The following is a 13,791-nucleotide window of genomic DNA, read 5'->3' as shown; positions in this document are numbered from 1 at the left end:
GACGCAGAGCGCCATTAGCAATCACTCTTCTAGACAAAGAGTCTAAAGTCAAAAGAATAATGATTAGAACAAAAAAGAATGAAGTGAGAGCAGAGTCGGGCCATCGGTTCATTCCTCGGGCCGCGTCGGCACCGAGGCCGCGCACACGGGCCGGCACATCCCGCCGTCGGGGCCAGGCGGTCCGGTAAGGGCGGCACGGTGAGGGTGACTCAAGGGCAACACCGGAGGAAGGTCACCGCAGGGAAGGCAAGCGGGGGCCCTGCGGCCAGCGGAGGGCAGCGGCCCGCAGAGGGGCGGCAGCGTACGGGGTCCTCCGGGAGCGGGGCTCCGCGTTCTCGGCGCCGGCGGTGGTCGGGGAGCAGCCCGCGGCCTGGGGCAGCCCCTCCGGCGTCCGAAGGCGGCCGCCGCGAGAGGGCTGCGGGCCGGGGGCGCGCCCGCCTTGGCTCTGGTGTGGGAACGGGCAGAGCGGGGGGCAGCCAGGGGCAGCGGCGGGCCTGGGGCAGCGGCCCCGGAGGCGCGGCGGCGGAGGGGCCTCGGAGTCTGCGCGCGCGGCGGGCGGCCCGGCGAGGGCGCGGGCAGATCCAGGCGCAGGCCCACAGCCGACGCTGAGCGGCGGGGGGCCGCCCGGCCTGCTCCCGGCGAGGGTGCGGCCGCGGGCTCCAGGCCCGGCACCCGGACGGGCGGAGGCGCCAACATCGTAGGGAGCCCATCACAAATACTTAAGATGTGAAAACAGCAACGAGCTGACAGACGGCGAGGATGCCACACGGGCATCTCGGGGGCCCCGGCCCGCGAGGGGGCCCACCTCTGGCCGCGCGGCCTGCGTCTGGGCCCGGCCGCAGCGGGCAGACCGCCGGGGTCCGGGGAGCCCCGCGGGGGCTCCAGGCCACACCCTCCTCCAGGCTGGAACGACCCGAACCACCACCCTCACCCGGACCCGTGGCCGCCCTCTGGCGCACGATGAGCCGGTCAGCCCCTGGGGCCCGGCGGGCCAAACCGAAGACCTTTCTGGAGGAAAACATCGTCCCGCTGGGCCTCAACTTACTCTTACAGGTACTTTAAAAAATACATTTCCAGCGGTTAGTTACCTAAGCAACTAGAAAAGTAAGACTAAGCGAGAACAGACGAGTACATCAGTACAAACAAGCCTGTAACACACCCGAGCTCCTAGAATTAGCACACGCGTGAACAGCTGCATTTACCGATTCAAAGGAATGAAATCCAAGCCTGGCGATTTCATCAGGGGCTACAAACTGTGAGTGGCGTAACAGCAGCTGAGAAATATCCTTCTTCCCCCTTTCCCATCAACACTCTTCAGCCAAATTCTTACAGTTTAGAATTTAAAATTTCTGTACTCCTTTTTGCTTTGCTTTTGACACACTGAAAACATCAGAACCCCATACTGACAAGCCTGATGTGATCATATCTGTGATCCAGGCGGAAATGTGTCAGCCAAATAAAGGCTAGCCACACGGGGCATGTGTGTCCTGGGCGTGCTGAGCACCCCCACGTTTCTGGGGACACCTATGGTTTCAGCCAGGCTCACTCCTACTGCCGACAGTTCAGGGCACAGCTGGGTAAGGCAAGGACACCTGAAGCCGGTGTCACCAGGGAACATGTACCAACGTACCATCCTCCTGCAGAGGAAAGAAAATCAGCTGCAACTTCTACCACCTAGCACGTTGGTTATGAGGGCTAGAGAAGGTTATCTGTGATTTAACAAAGCTGTCTAAACTGCAGGTGAGGTATTTATACTGAAATGCAAATATTCCTGATGGACTTAGTGCACTGATTTTAAAACACTCTAGAGTCAGATTCCTTCTTCAAGATAGGTCTTGACTGCAAGAAAAGGAGAGTGCTGAGCATGAAATTCATCCTGGTCTGGGGGGAGAAGGACTGACGGGGGATGAGGACAATGGGCAGGAATGGTGGGAGGGCGCCAAAGCCGAGCCCTGCCAACTGCACATTCTGTTTGGACTTGCTGAATACCCAGTGGTTGTAAAATCAAGTGACTATCCCAACACGATGCTCATTTTTCATTTTAGAACAGTGACACAGTATATTATTTTTTCTTATCAAAACTGCATGAAAGATCCCCATTAAGTCACTCATTGTGGGTGCCTCGTTTAGCCAACTTAAGTTCATTAGACTCCAGTCTCCGACAGAGCAAAGCCCAGCCAGTTACATTTAACAACTGTTCAGTGCCACACTGTGAAGTAAGAATGTCAACAGATTTACTTTCCCCATATAAAGTAGGATTTCCAGCTCACACCATGTACTCTGTGACTATTATGGACAGTATTTATTCAGAGGAATGCTGAGGAAGTTTGGAAAAGCTGTCTCTAAAGTAGAGCCGAGAAGTCACTTGATAAAACAAGAAACAAAACCTCTACATGGTCAAAACATGAAAGGAACTAGAGTTTGTCATTCTCTCTTTTAAATAAAAGGTTCTGAACTCCTTTCAAACACAGTGTGGCCACAGCAGACTGGACGACTCTCCTCCTGCACGCTCAGGCTCTGTGTAGTCAGCACACCTCCATCTCGGAGCAAGTATCAGGTTTTTTAGAGGAAAACCTGCTTGGAATTAATGAGGCAACACCAAAAAAGCCCCCTATTAATAAGCTGTTCTCTTTCAATGGAAAGCTGCCAATTTTTTTCTCATTTGCTTCTTAAAAAACAGAATATCCTCTGAAGGTTCCTTATGCACTTTTATCACCATTAAACCACCTTTTCCCCTTTTGTTGTTTTATATTAGGAGGAGCCATCATGCCATGTGAGAGATTAACCCCATCTCACAATAATATAGTTGCTTCCAATGACATCACAGACAGTGACATCCCGTCAGTACTGGGACGTGTAACTACTGACATTACAACTCAATAAATGCAGGGTGTTTAAGGAAGGGTTAACAGAGGAAAATGCAAGAGGTGTAAAGCAAAACTCAAGTTACAGATGTGCAAGAAAAATCTCACAACTAAGCTGAAATCCTCTATTTATTTTGGCTGCACCAACCTAACACGCCAAGTATTATCGAGAAAGGCAGGAAAGCTGCAGCAGGGAAGAATCTCCAGCACTGCATTTTCATCCACACAGCGAAAAGAAAAATTCAACATTAACCTTCCCAGAGAAGCGATGTGCCTCCAGACCACCTTTTCACTTACCCTGGAGTGTGTACTCCGTGGCCTCAAGTCCTCCGATTTCTAGTACATCCAGAGCATATATGAATTCCTAGCACATTCACTTAAAGAATAAACTTAACTGAAATGTCCATTACAACAGAGATCCTAACAGAACTCTGAAATTCTAGGGAGAGACATGGATTTAAGACCCGGCTTCCAGATCTTGCTGTGCACTGTGTCTATCTTTAACTTGAAATGGCTTGGTTTCACATTCCGCTGAGGTCCACGGGCAGATGCTTTGGATTCTGGAAGCTCACCAGTGGCAGGCTTGCAAACACTGTCCTCCGCCCTCTTCCCTCCCACCGAGCTTCCACCAGGGCACCGAAGGCTGACTTACTTCTCTGTCTCTGTACCTGTTTCTGTGCGTCGGAGATGCTCTCCTTGATGGCTCTAAGGGAGACACTTGGAAGCTGAAGCTCAGCCGAGGACTCTCACGGTGCCTTTTCTCCCCGCCACCCCCTCCCCCGACTCACTGCCAGAAACCAACTGACTTCCAAACTTGGCTGTCTGAAAAAGAATGTTTTCTGATTGGCATTCCCGGGAGCAGAAGGCAACAGCTCAAGTTTTATTCTGTTACTCAGCATGAAAAACGTCCCAGGTACACATCATACAGACAAGTATGCTTCCTGGATTTTTTTTTTTCTTAACTCTGAGAATAGAGCAGATACTTGGGAGCATTATAAATATTTTTGTTGTCCCACGGCATCTAAGTTTTAATATTCACAAATAATTTTACCCAAAATGGCTATGAGTGCAGTAAGAAAATGAAATGGCAAGTCTGTTGGAAGTTGGATCCCCTCATTAGTAAATGAGTTGGAACCCACTGGTGGGAGACACATCCCACTGCCTGGCTGATGGGCTTCTGGAGGGCAGCTGCCTAATCTGTGGCCTTTCTTTGAGGGAAAATCTTTTTCCCAGGAGTTGTGGAAAAACTGTTTCCAACTGTCCTACATTTCACACTATAGACAGCACGAGGAGAGGGTGCAAAGGGACTTTATCTCCCAGGCACGTCTTTTCCAGGACTGCCTTGCAAACTGTGGTAAGCTCTGGGAAATAAAGAGCATGTGTGTACAGTGACACAAATGAAGAAAAACTGAAGGGATGGAAATGAGGGAAAAACACATTTCCTCAAACAGAGCCTGACAAGGATTGATAATGTAGGGTCCCTTCACATCACTACCAATAACTTGTGTTTAATATTCATTCATTGGTTACTGGTGGTCAAAAGTTCTGAGCGTGCTGAAAATAATTCACCTCTCCATTTTCAACATGGTGTATTAATTATGTACAATTTTCAGGACCAAACAACGTCTTGAAAAGCCTGATAAAGAATTTGTGATTCTGGCAATTGGAAAGCCCCGCACCCGAGCATTCTGGGTCCCCAAAGGCCATCTGGCCGTGGCTGCCACCCAGGAGCAGTACCAGCAGGCGGCATCTGGGGCAGCCGTGTGCCTGCAGCTGCTCTGCGCAGTCCGTGCAAATGCCTCAGACACACTCACCAGCAGAAGGCCGGCTCCAAGAATGCTTTCTCCTGCTTGTTGTGGCTGGCTTTACATTTTCTGTTCTAAGAGGTCTTTTATCACATCTGAACAAAACCACAATAGGGAACTGTGAGTGAAAACTTCACTGATTGGCATCACCTTGCTGATTTATTTCAGTGGCATTTTGATGCCCCATAAAGATGGGGTTCTACCAGCATGCTTACTCCTTAACCTCTTACTAGATTCCTTTAAAAAAAGACTAAAAGGAGGAGGTAGAGAAGGAACAGACCTCCTTATTCTTATTTGCAAACTTGATTCAGGGGAATTTCAAGCTACAAGCAATGATGACACATGGGGGTGTGCAAAAGCCTGCAGAGGAAACAGAAATAACCGTGCCCCAGGGCATGCACCTCCCTGTCTCTGTTTCTTCTTCCCTCTTGAAACCTCTTCCCCAAGGCTAATGGATGGGGTAGACACACCTACAAACCTAGAAGAGTGGACGGAGCTGGCGACTGGCCATCCGGCTCACATGCAGCCCACTTCCCTGTGCGTGCTGTACTTTTGAGTGAACGTTGGCACATAACTGACACTCCAGAAATGTTTGCTTAAACTGAAGAACTGTTATGTAAAAGTATGTTTTAACATGTGGAAAATGGTTGTACGTTGGCCCACATTTTAGATAAATATATTTTACATTTATCTTAATGATTTGGGGAGGGGGGAATTATTTCTTTTTTCAAGCTATTAACCAAAAGATTTTATGGAAGGTGCATCAGTACTGAGCACCTGTGTTGAAGCCCCACTGCAAAAGCAAAATCATGGTACAGTTTGTGTCACTGACTCTAAATATCAACATGGCAAATATTGCAAAGATCATTTATGTTGATCTTGCTGGCTTTTAAGAAAAATAAAGAGAAAAGGAAATGTTAGGTCCTTCTATTATTTCACATTAACTAGTAAACTATAACAATTTTCTTTATTAAATTGCGACTGGCCATTCCTTAAAGGGCAACACTCATCAGTCAAATATCCCCTTAGGTTTCCAGCTTTATCACCCCTTGTAGTCTCATCTGTGCCAAGCACGGAAATCCCAGAACAGCTGGAACAGTATCAGTAGCATTAGTCCAAACTCAAGGCCGAGCAGGAACAACGGGATTGTTTTTTCTTTTTTACTACCCTAAACTTTGGGAGGCAATTGGTAAGATTTATAATGTCTAGAACTCAGTCTGATCATGAGCAAATGTTATTTTTCTCTTTCATAAGCACTAACATAAGACTTAGGATTTGATCAGAAAAATAGCTTCTAAGGCTTGCTTCCAAGGAAAACTGGGCACGTAACAGGCAAGTCCAGTCCCTGGACTGGCCGTGAACAGCAGCACGTCTCTGCCCCCTTCTCCAGAAGAGGTCTGTATTGGCAGTCCTGTGTGAGCAGCGGGCCGCTGGCAGACTCCTAGCAGAGGTGAGTTGGGTATTCAGACTCAGGTCTTAGCGGACCTGGCAGGCACCCACAAGAATGAAGAGGCTGGTCCTTGAAAAGCAAATGTTTCCTATTTTCCCTCCCGGGCATCCTTCAGGGACTGACATGCATGGTATTCTCAGAATGATGTTTTTGCAGATGATTTTTTTTTTTTTACTTTTGCACCATTTATGTTTTAAAAATACTGTTATAGACTGAATATCTGTGAACCCCCTAAATCCTTATGTTGGAACCCAGTCTCCAGTGTGGTGGTATTAGGAGGGGGCCCTTGGGAGGTAATTAGGTCATGAGGGTGGAGGCCTCACGAATGGGATCAGTGCCCTCATAAAAGAGCCACCAGGGAACTCCTTCATTCCTTGCACCATTCGAGGACAGGGCGGAAAGGCAGCCCTGCGTGAACCAGGGTGCAGCCCTCCCCAGACACTGAATCTATGGCTGTCTTGATCTTAGTCTTTTAGTCTTCAGACTGAGAAATAAATTTCTCTTGTTTATAAGCCACCTACCCTATGTTGTTATAGCAGCCAGAATGGACTAAGACACTATATATATATATATATATCTTTAAATGAGGTGTTTTATCCAAAGGAGTGAATAGTGGGTTTTTTCCACTAAGGAAAAAAATTGGTAGGTCCAAGTAGTAGTTCTATGAAAAGCAATTAAAATAGACACTGTCCAAGAGAAGGTAGAAGAGCCACATAAACAACACTGAGGACAGGGGCTCTAACAACAGATATGGAATTCCGGATTCCCAAACAGCAGGATGCTGTGTCTAACCTTATGGAAAGGACTGTGTGTACAAATATGCTAATTATGTCACATTCAGTAGGAACATCTGCGAACAGTGATGGTTTCAATGGCAACAGAAAGAAATGGGCTAAAAGTGACAGCATACAGAGGTACGTGCACATGGTTTCAACTGTATTAGAGTATCTGTGGGCCGGAAAAAATCCTATCAAAATGATTTATGGATACATATATACACCCCCCAAAAAATATTCAAATAAGAATAATTGCATCTTTCCTCATGTCCTCCCTCTCCTTGTCTTGGAAGGCGCTTCTCATTCTATTCTCTGGGTCTAGGATGGCAGGTGGCTTTGGGGAGGGGAGTGGGGAGGCTCTGTCAAGTGGAAAGGCACACAGGATCAGCTTAAGGGGCCTGTGTTGATTTTAGGAAAGAGCATAGAGGGAAATCCCCGGAAGAAGAGTGAGCTAAAGGAAGCAGTGAGAATGGGGGTGGGGGACAGAACCCTGACATCAGAAGTAGGGTCCAGGGTGGAGGCCAGATGGGAGCAGCTCCTCTGGGGAGGCAGCCTTGGAGCTTGGGGAGGCTGAGGGGGTTGGGAGGCCTGGCCCCAGACCTCTGGCTGGTGCTTTGTGACTTCTCATGAAGCTCTTAAGACAGGCTTTCCCTGTTCAGTATCTGCTGCTGCCAAATTTGTGTTTTGGATGCTTGATGATACTGATATGGACCTTAAATCTATAGATGTATTTGGTTACATGAAGACTTTTGAAAAGCGAGTGTTAATTGTTCTGTTGGTCATGCTTGCTTCCTCACCCTTTCACTCTAGTTCCTGTGTCACTCGCTGTGGGCGGGTGGGGCACTGTTACAGTCCCTGGGGCTGAGCACCCTTTGCAAAGTGACAAACCAGCCCAGCTGGCCTGGAACCAGGGATTCCTGGTACAGGGTGCTCAGTGCCAAAGCCAGGAACATCCAGGCAGAAAGGGTGGGCCAGCCATCTGAAACATGTGATCAGGGTGTTTGGCATTACATGTATGCTTCTAAAAAAGATTAGGTTTTTATGAATTAAGAGGTCTTTGGCCCAAGTAAACTGATACTCTGAAAATACAGGTTTCTTTTCTCCTTTACCCAATTAGACACAGAAGAGGTCAAACACCAAGATCAAACTTTCCTGTAAAACAGGAATATGTAAACTAAATGAACCTGTTTTTATAAGTTATGTTTCATATAAACATTTTTAAATTACATGTAGTTGTTTTTGGAAGATTTTGCCTTTAGTTATTTTAGACTGAGAGAGAACAGATGTCTGCAGAAGAGGTACAACACTTCAAACTGTGCTCTTGTTGGAGGTGGTGGGGAAGAGAGAAAGGTACATACTGGTTGATGGAGAGAATAGCTTTCTTGGTATACTATCTGTTTCAGCATTTGATTTTTCCCTAAATTAAGTTCACCAAGTTAAGAATGTTTTGATTTTGAGAGGCTCAACGGCCCAGGAAATAATCAATATTCCACTTTTACACAAGATATGGACCATCCACAATACCAAAATAAAGATTTTATTTGCATATTTTCTTTTAATCTGGGGTAGGTTTTCTTTCCTTTGTGGGGCCAAAATCAATCCTAATTAGGTAGAGCGCAGTCATAAACGTATCCATCACTAGGCAATCCTGGGGACACAGAAGTACCCCTACTGTTCCTACCTCACCTACCTCAACTCTGCAGCATATGCCATGACTGATGCCTCTCAAGTGAGGGTGCACTTTGTTTGGGGAGCAAAAGTGTATTTAATGTCATCACTTCAACCCTGTGCACATTTTCATAATCTTATGTCCAACCCATAACTGTGACCCAAACAAACTGGTTGTACCCCAAGCTTCTGGAGATTGACCAAAAGCTAGAAATGACAGGTGACACCAGACTGGGCTGAGTCTGGTAGCTACCTTATTCAGTTTATTTGTTTGGGAGTTTGTCTCCAGATGAGCACACGGCCCTTAAGTGCTTTGCAAACTTGTCTGAGGGCTCTGTTGTTATTTTACTATCAGTTTACTACGGAGCCCTTTGCTCAGAGGGAAGAGTTCACTGGAACTTTGCAAGGCCCAGGCACAGACGTTAGCAGAAGCTCAGGCATGAGACCTGTGGCCCCCGCAACCAGCTCCCTTTCTGTAAGGCCAACCCCCTGGAAGCACAGCCTGAAAACCACGGGGCGCAGCACTCACTGCTTTAAAGCTCTTAACTGTAATTTTTACATACTAAAAACAATTCATGCATGTATTTTATAAAGCCATATAGAATGATAAAGCTTAAAAGGAGGGCCCAGACCAACCCCATTCCCATTCTTGAATCCAGAGGCAGACACCTTAGCTGTCAATTATGATAATCACTCCATATCCTAAATGATACTTTAATACTTCAAAAAAATTTTTTTGAATGTAGATACTATCTGTTGGCCTATGGAGGACAAAGCTTTCGTTCATACACACACTTCTCTAGCATGTGTCCTGTCTCCCTCCTCCCCTCCCTTTTACACACTTTCCTTCTTTAATCCTCCCACTTTAATTACATGACAACTTTAGGTGAAGCGCTGATCAGTCTCCATGGCTATTTTTTCTATGTAAACTACATGGGATTTCATTCCATCTCCCCTCTTTACCAGTTTTCTTTTTACTGATGTTGGTAGTTGTGTCCTAATTTTGATGGCTTAATTTTCTATCTGCCCATCATTATGTTTTTTCAAATTCTCCAATAGCTGTAACATTCCTCTTAACACAAATGAACGTAGCTGCTGCCCTTGAGCCCCTCCCTCTTCCTGGGCCAGTGGTGCTGCTGGGCCGTCCGGGTCTGCCCTGTGCTGCTGTGAGTCCCTTGCCTAGATTTCTCCTCTTCCCTGATGGACACCCTCATGGCTGGGTCAGGGAGCATATACTCCAACAGCTTTCTGAGAAAGATGGTTGGGACAAATAATTTTGGAGAACTTAAATGCTTAAAAATATCTTCATTCTCTTTTTCCATTGATTGTTAGCTTGACTAGACACAGAATTCACCATTTAGAAATACTTTTCCTTCAGAAATTTCAAGGCCTGTCTTCACTGTCTTTCAGTTTCTGTTGTTTTTGAGAAGTCACCCTGGTGTCCTGACATCTCGTGACTGTCCATTTTGGTGTGACCAATCCCTCTCCCCCCACTGACTGTGTTTGAGATGCAAGGGACTTTCACTCATGGCCTCTAATTCTGGGGACATTTTATTCCTTTTCTTTGGCTTTTATGAACTCTATCTTCTCTTCTTTTATTCTGAAGACAAACTCCTTTCAATGGCTGCTCGAGCCCCATCTAATCCTCTAGCCTCACTCTTTCCTATTCATCTTCCTTCTGTTACTCCTCTCTAGAATAATTCCTCCTCTCTCTTCTGTTGCGTATTTCTTTTCTGCTGACATATGTTTAATTTCCATGAATAACATTTGTTTCTAACTGTTCCATATTTTTCACAGTGCCATATTTTGTTCGATGGCCACAATTTCTTTTCTAGTATACCAGAATATATATTTTGGTTTTTTTTTTTTTAAGCTTTCATCTCTTCCCCAGCAGCTTTGCTTTCTCTGATTCCTTGTTTATTTGTCTGTTTTGGTATCTTTTATGTTAGAGACTTTCTGGTACACTGGGTACACCTTAGCTATCTGCTCACACAATGTATTATGGGTGTTAGAATGTGGTGCAAGCCAATTACACAAAGCTGAGCCATCACTGAAACACCCTGAAGAGCAACTAGGTTTCTCCTGCCTTGAGCTGCCAGACCTCCCAAGAGACCCCCTCTGATGCTTTGTGTCAGGGACAAGCCAGCTGCCAGGGTCCTGGGAGCAGAGCCAGGTAAGGAGGTTTGAAAGGGAGGGGATTCATCATGACTCAGCCTGCAGATTTCCGCTTCACCTTCTCCACTTCTGTACTATAGCTCACCCCCACCTGCAGTTCCCAATATTGCCAGGTTTGTAGCCTCTCCACCTAGTCACTCCAGAGAATAATGTGCCCCCCATTCCACCATGTCTCCTGAAGGTGAAGGGGTGATAGCCAGGCTGCACAGGGTCAAGGAGATGACTTGGGAGCCCAAAGGGTCCTTTTTAGGACTTTGAACCAAGTCCTGAAGTCCTGCTTTCAGCTCCACATCCTACCCTTAGCTTCCATCCCTTTGGCCTCCAGTCCTGAGCTTTTCCAGGGTTTTCCAGGGAGCCTCCATTTGCATGTTGCTGGCCTCTCCTCTGTAGGCACCAGGGTTTCCACATTCTCTGCTTGACCCATTCAAGTACCATCCACTCCCTTTTGCTTTCCAGAAAGCATGTCCATAGTCCTCGACGTTTTGTGCTCCCTGCTTCCTCGGTTTCAGCAAGTACGGTTTGTTTACTGACACTATAGGGCTGTGCTGGGAGGAGAAGAGGCTGGAATTAAATAACTGGAATTCTCTGCCTTCAAAATTGACAAAGTTGAAGGGAAAAAGGCAAACCTACAGTCATTGTTTAAAGGCAAAGACTCTCTTAATGCTCTTTATTCCAAAACACACATTATTCCTGGCCAACAAAAAACTAGGGTGGGGTCTCTTGGTGGTTGGGCTTCTCAAGGCAGAATGCATCTCTGGGTCTGTAGCCTGGAAGTCTGATACTTAGCACAGGACGTGAGTAGGTGACTCACCTGACAGCCAGCATGCTGGGAAGGCTCACAGGCACAAGACACGGTTTGTCCGATTTGGCCCCACCTGCTTTCCCTGGAGGCCATGCAAACATCACCACTCTGTGTCCCGTGACAACACAGAGGTGAAATGATGGTGTCCATTCGCACCCTCAACTTCATCCCACTGGTCGGTCCTGACTGCCCATTGCTGACTCAGTTCTGAGTGGGACATCCGGGGTCCCCGAAGTCCAAGCCACTGCAGGACCCTGGCCACCTGCACTCTGCAGCAACCACTTATGCCACAGAGACCAGGTCACAGGCTCACAGCTTCACTACAGGTGGGGACGCTCTGCCTGCAGGCGAGTGCCTCCTGGGAGATGGTGGTTTGGGGACCTGGCATTGGGCTGCATATAGCTAAAAGCTTGCTTTATACGTATAGGGATAAAGAGCTAGACAGAATGTTTCCTGGCCTAGTTGAAGAAAAAATTACAATTTATGACGGGTCCCAGCATTTTAAGACTTTACCCTTGGAGACTTTATCAGAGGCCATAACTGAGATAGTTATTTGAAATGCTGAGTATGGAGGCAGATATTTAAAAGAGAACAGGTCCTACTTTTTATTGGGGATAAAATACCTTGCTAGAGAAGAAAACGGAGAAAAGAAATCTAAATGTCCTGAAGGTGTGGAGATAGCTAACATTACAAGAAAGACACAACATGGTCATTAAAGGATAAATTCTAATACCAACTGAATTTAGCCAGAAGAGCCTTAAAAGTTATGTCAGAAGAGTAAAGCACAGCTATATAGAGTATTGTAGGAAAGTCCGGATAAAATCCCAACCTTCAGGAAAGTTTAAAACCACTTTCACTTAAAGGTAAAGGATGGAAAGAAAGAGGGAGTGAAGTCAATGAACGGGGAGAAAAGGGTGGAAAAGAAAAGCTATGTTTGGAAGTCTGTGCACGAGGAGGGCCCTCGGGTCTGGAACCCGACCACCTGCTCGTTGGAGGCGACAGACGCGTTTGCTGACACGGGGGATGGTGTCTAGGAGCCGGAGGCAAGGGAGCGCCAGAGCTCGGCTGGGAGGCTTTGGAGACGCACGCACGTAACGTGTCAGGCAAATGCTTCCTTGCAAGCCTTTGAAAAAGCTGACCAAAGACGTGCTAAATCACTGGGGGACGATAAAAGGGCTGACGTATTATATTAAAGCTCTCCCAAGCAAGTGAGCACTTTCAGAATCGAAAGACACAAAGACTGAAACCGAGATTCAAAGGCTGACGAGAGCCAACGGCCAATGCACAGAAAGAGAACGAAGCAGACCTTGTGGGACACCTGGCTGTGCAGGGGGTGATCGGGAGCCGTTTGGCGGCAGGCGAGGCCTCGGGCCCAGGAGCCGCTCTGTGGGGGCCGCGCCCTCTCGCTCCTGGCAGGAGGCGCCCAGGCGATGAGGAGCAGGCACGTTCACGAGCGCGACGCCTGCGCACGCTTGGAACTCTGAGAGCTATAACGGTTTGCCGAGACCGCCTTTTCCCTACAGTTTAAGAAGTGCTCAGGCTCAACTACAGTGGGACTGTGTTCACATAAGGTTCTGTGTAAAAGTATGAACCTGCCCCTTTTGCCGTCCTCCGGCTCTCGCAATGCATGCTGACAGCTCCAGCACACGCGTCAGCACGCGGTGGCGCATGCCCGTGGTGGCGTAAGCACACCGCCCGTGTACACAGCACGAGGTGATGCGCCACTCGGACAGGCGCGACCTCTCCGACGCGTTCTCAGGGGAGATTTGAAGGTGGGATTTTAGACCTTTGGATCAACTGGTGCGGAGGGGCAGTGGTGATAAGGTTCAAGAGGCATTTCTATTCCTAGTGTTGTTGTAGGGCCTTGCGTTACGGAGACAGCTCCCCCCTCGGCCCCGCAGGCCTTCCTCAGCTGCTCCGGCTTGGACACAGAGGCTGGAGGAGTGCGGGAGAGCAGCGCCGCAGAGGTCAGCAGAGCTGCTGGGTGCAAAGCTGACTGCTTCCCTGGACTAGGAGCGGGACAGAAGGGCAGGTAGCCCAGGGGCCCTGAGCGCCTACTGTGTGCAAGGGAACTTACGCTGTTCCACATAATCCTTTAAAATCCTATGACTGGGAATTATTTCCATTTACTAGATTAAAAATGTGAATGTCAGATTAAACTACTTAGATTACTAGCTTTAATAAACAATTACATAAATGCGATCTTTTATCTGCCTGATTTCAAAGACTTAAATTTTTTCCATTGTGAAAA

The 13,791-nt window shown here is 47.4% G+C and overlaps 1 protein-coding gene across 6 annotated transcripts in view; it reads right to left on the bottom strand.

Moving 5' to 3' along the window:
* Positions 1 to 13,791, bottom strand: part of DTNA (dystrobrevin alpha) — a 385,540-nt gene that overhangs the window by 273,085 nt on the left and 98,664 nt on the right. For 2 of the 6 annotated variants that reach the window (XM_073212752.1, XM_073212749.1), the window contains exon 1: positions 3,162 to 3,505. The exons of 2 other annotated variants lie outside the window; for them this stretch is intronic. The gene's annotated coding sequence lies outside the window, so the exon portion shown is untranslated. 2 more of the 6 variants (XM_073212755.1, XM_073212756.1) reach the window with 2 other exon arrangements.

This window comes from Manis javanica, chromosome 9 (genome assembly GCF_040802235.1).
Source record: "Manis javanica isolate MJ-LG chromosome 9, MJ_LKY, whole genome shotgun sequence".
NCBI lineage: Eukaryota > Metazoa > Chordata > Mammalia > Pholidota > Manidae > Manis > Manis javanica.
Note: the sequence above shows the minus strand (reverse complement) of the source record. Positions and strands in the feature narration are given on the sequence as shown.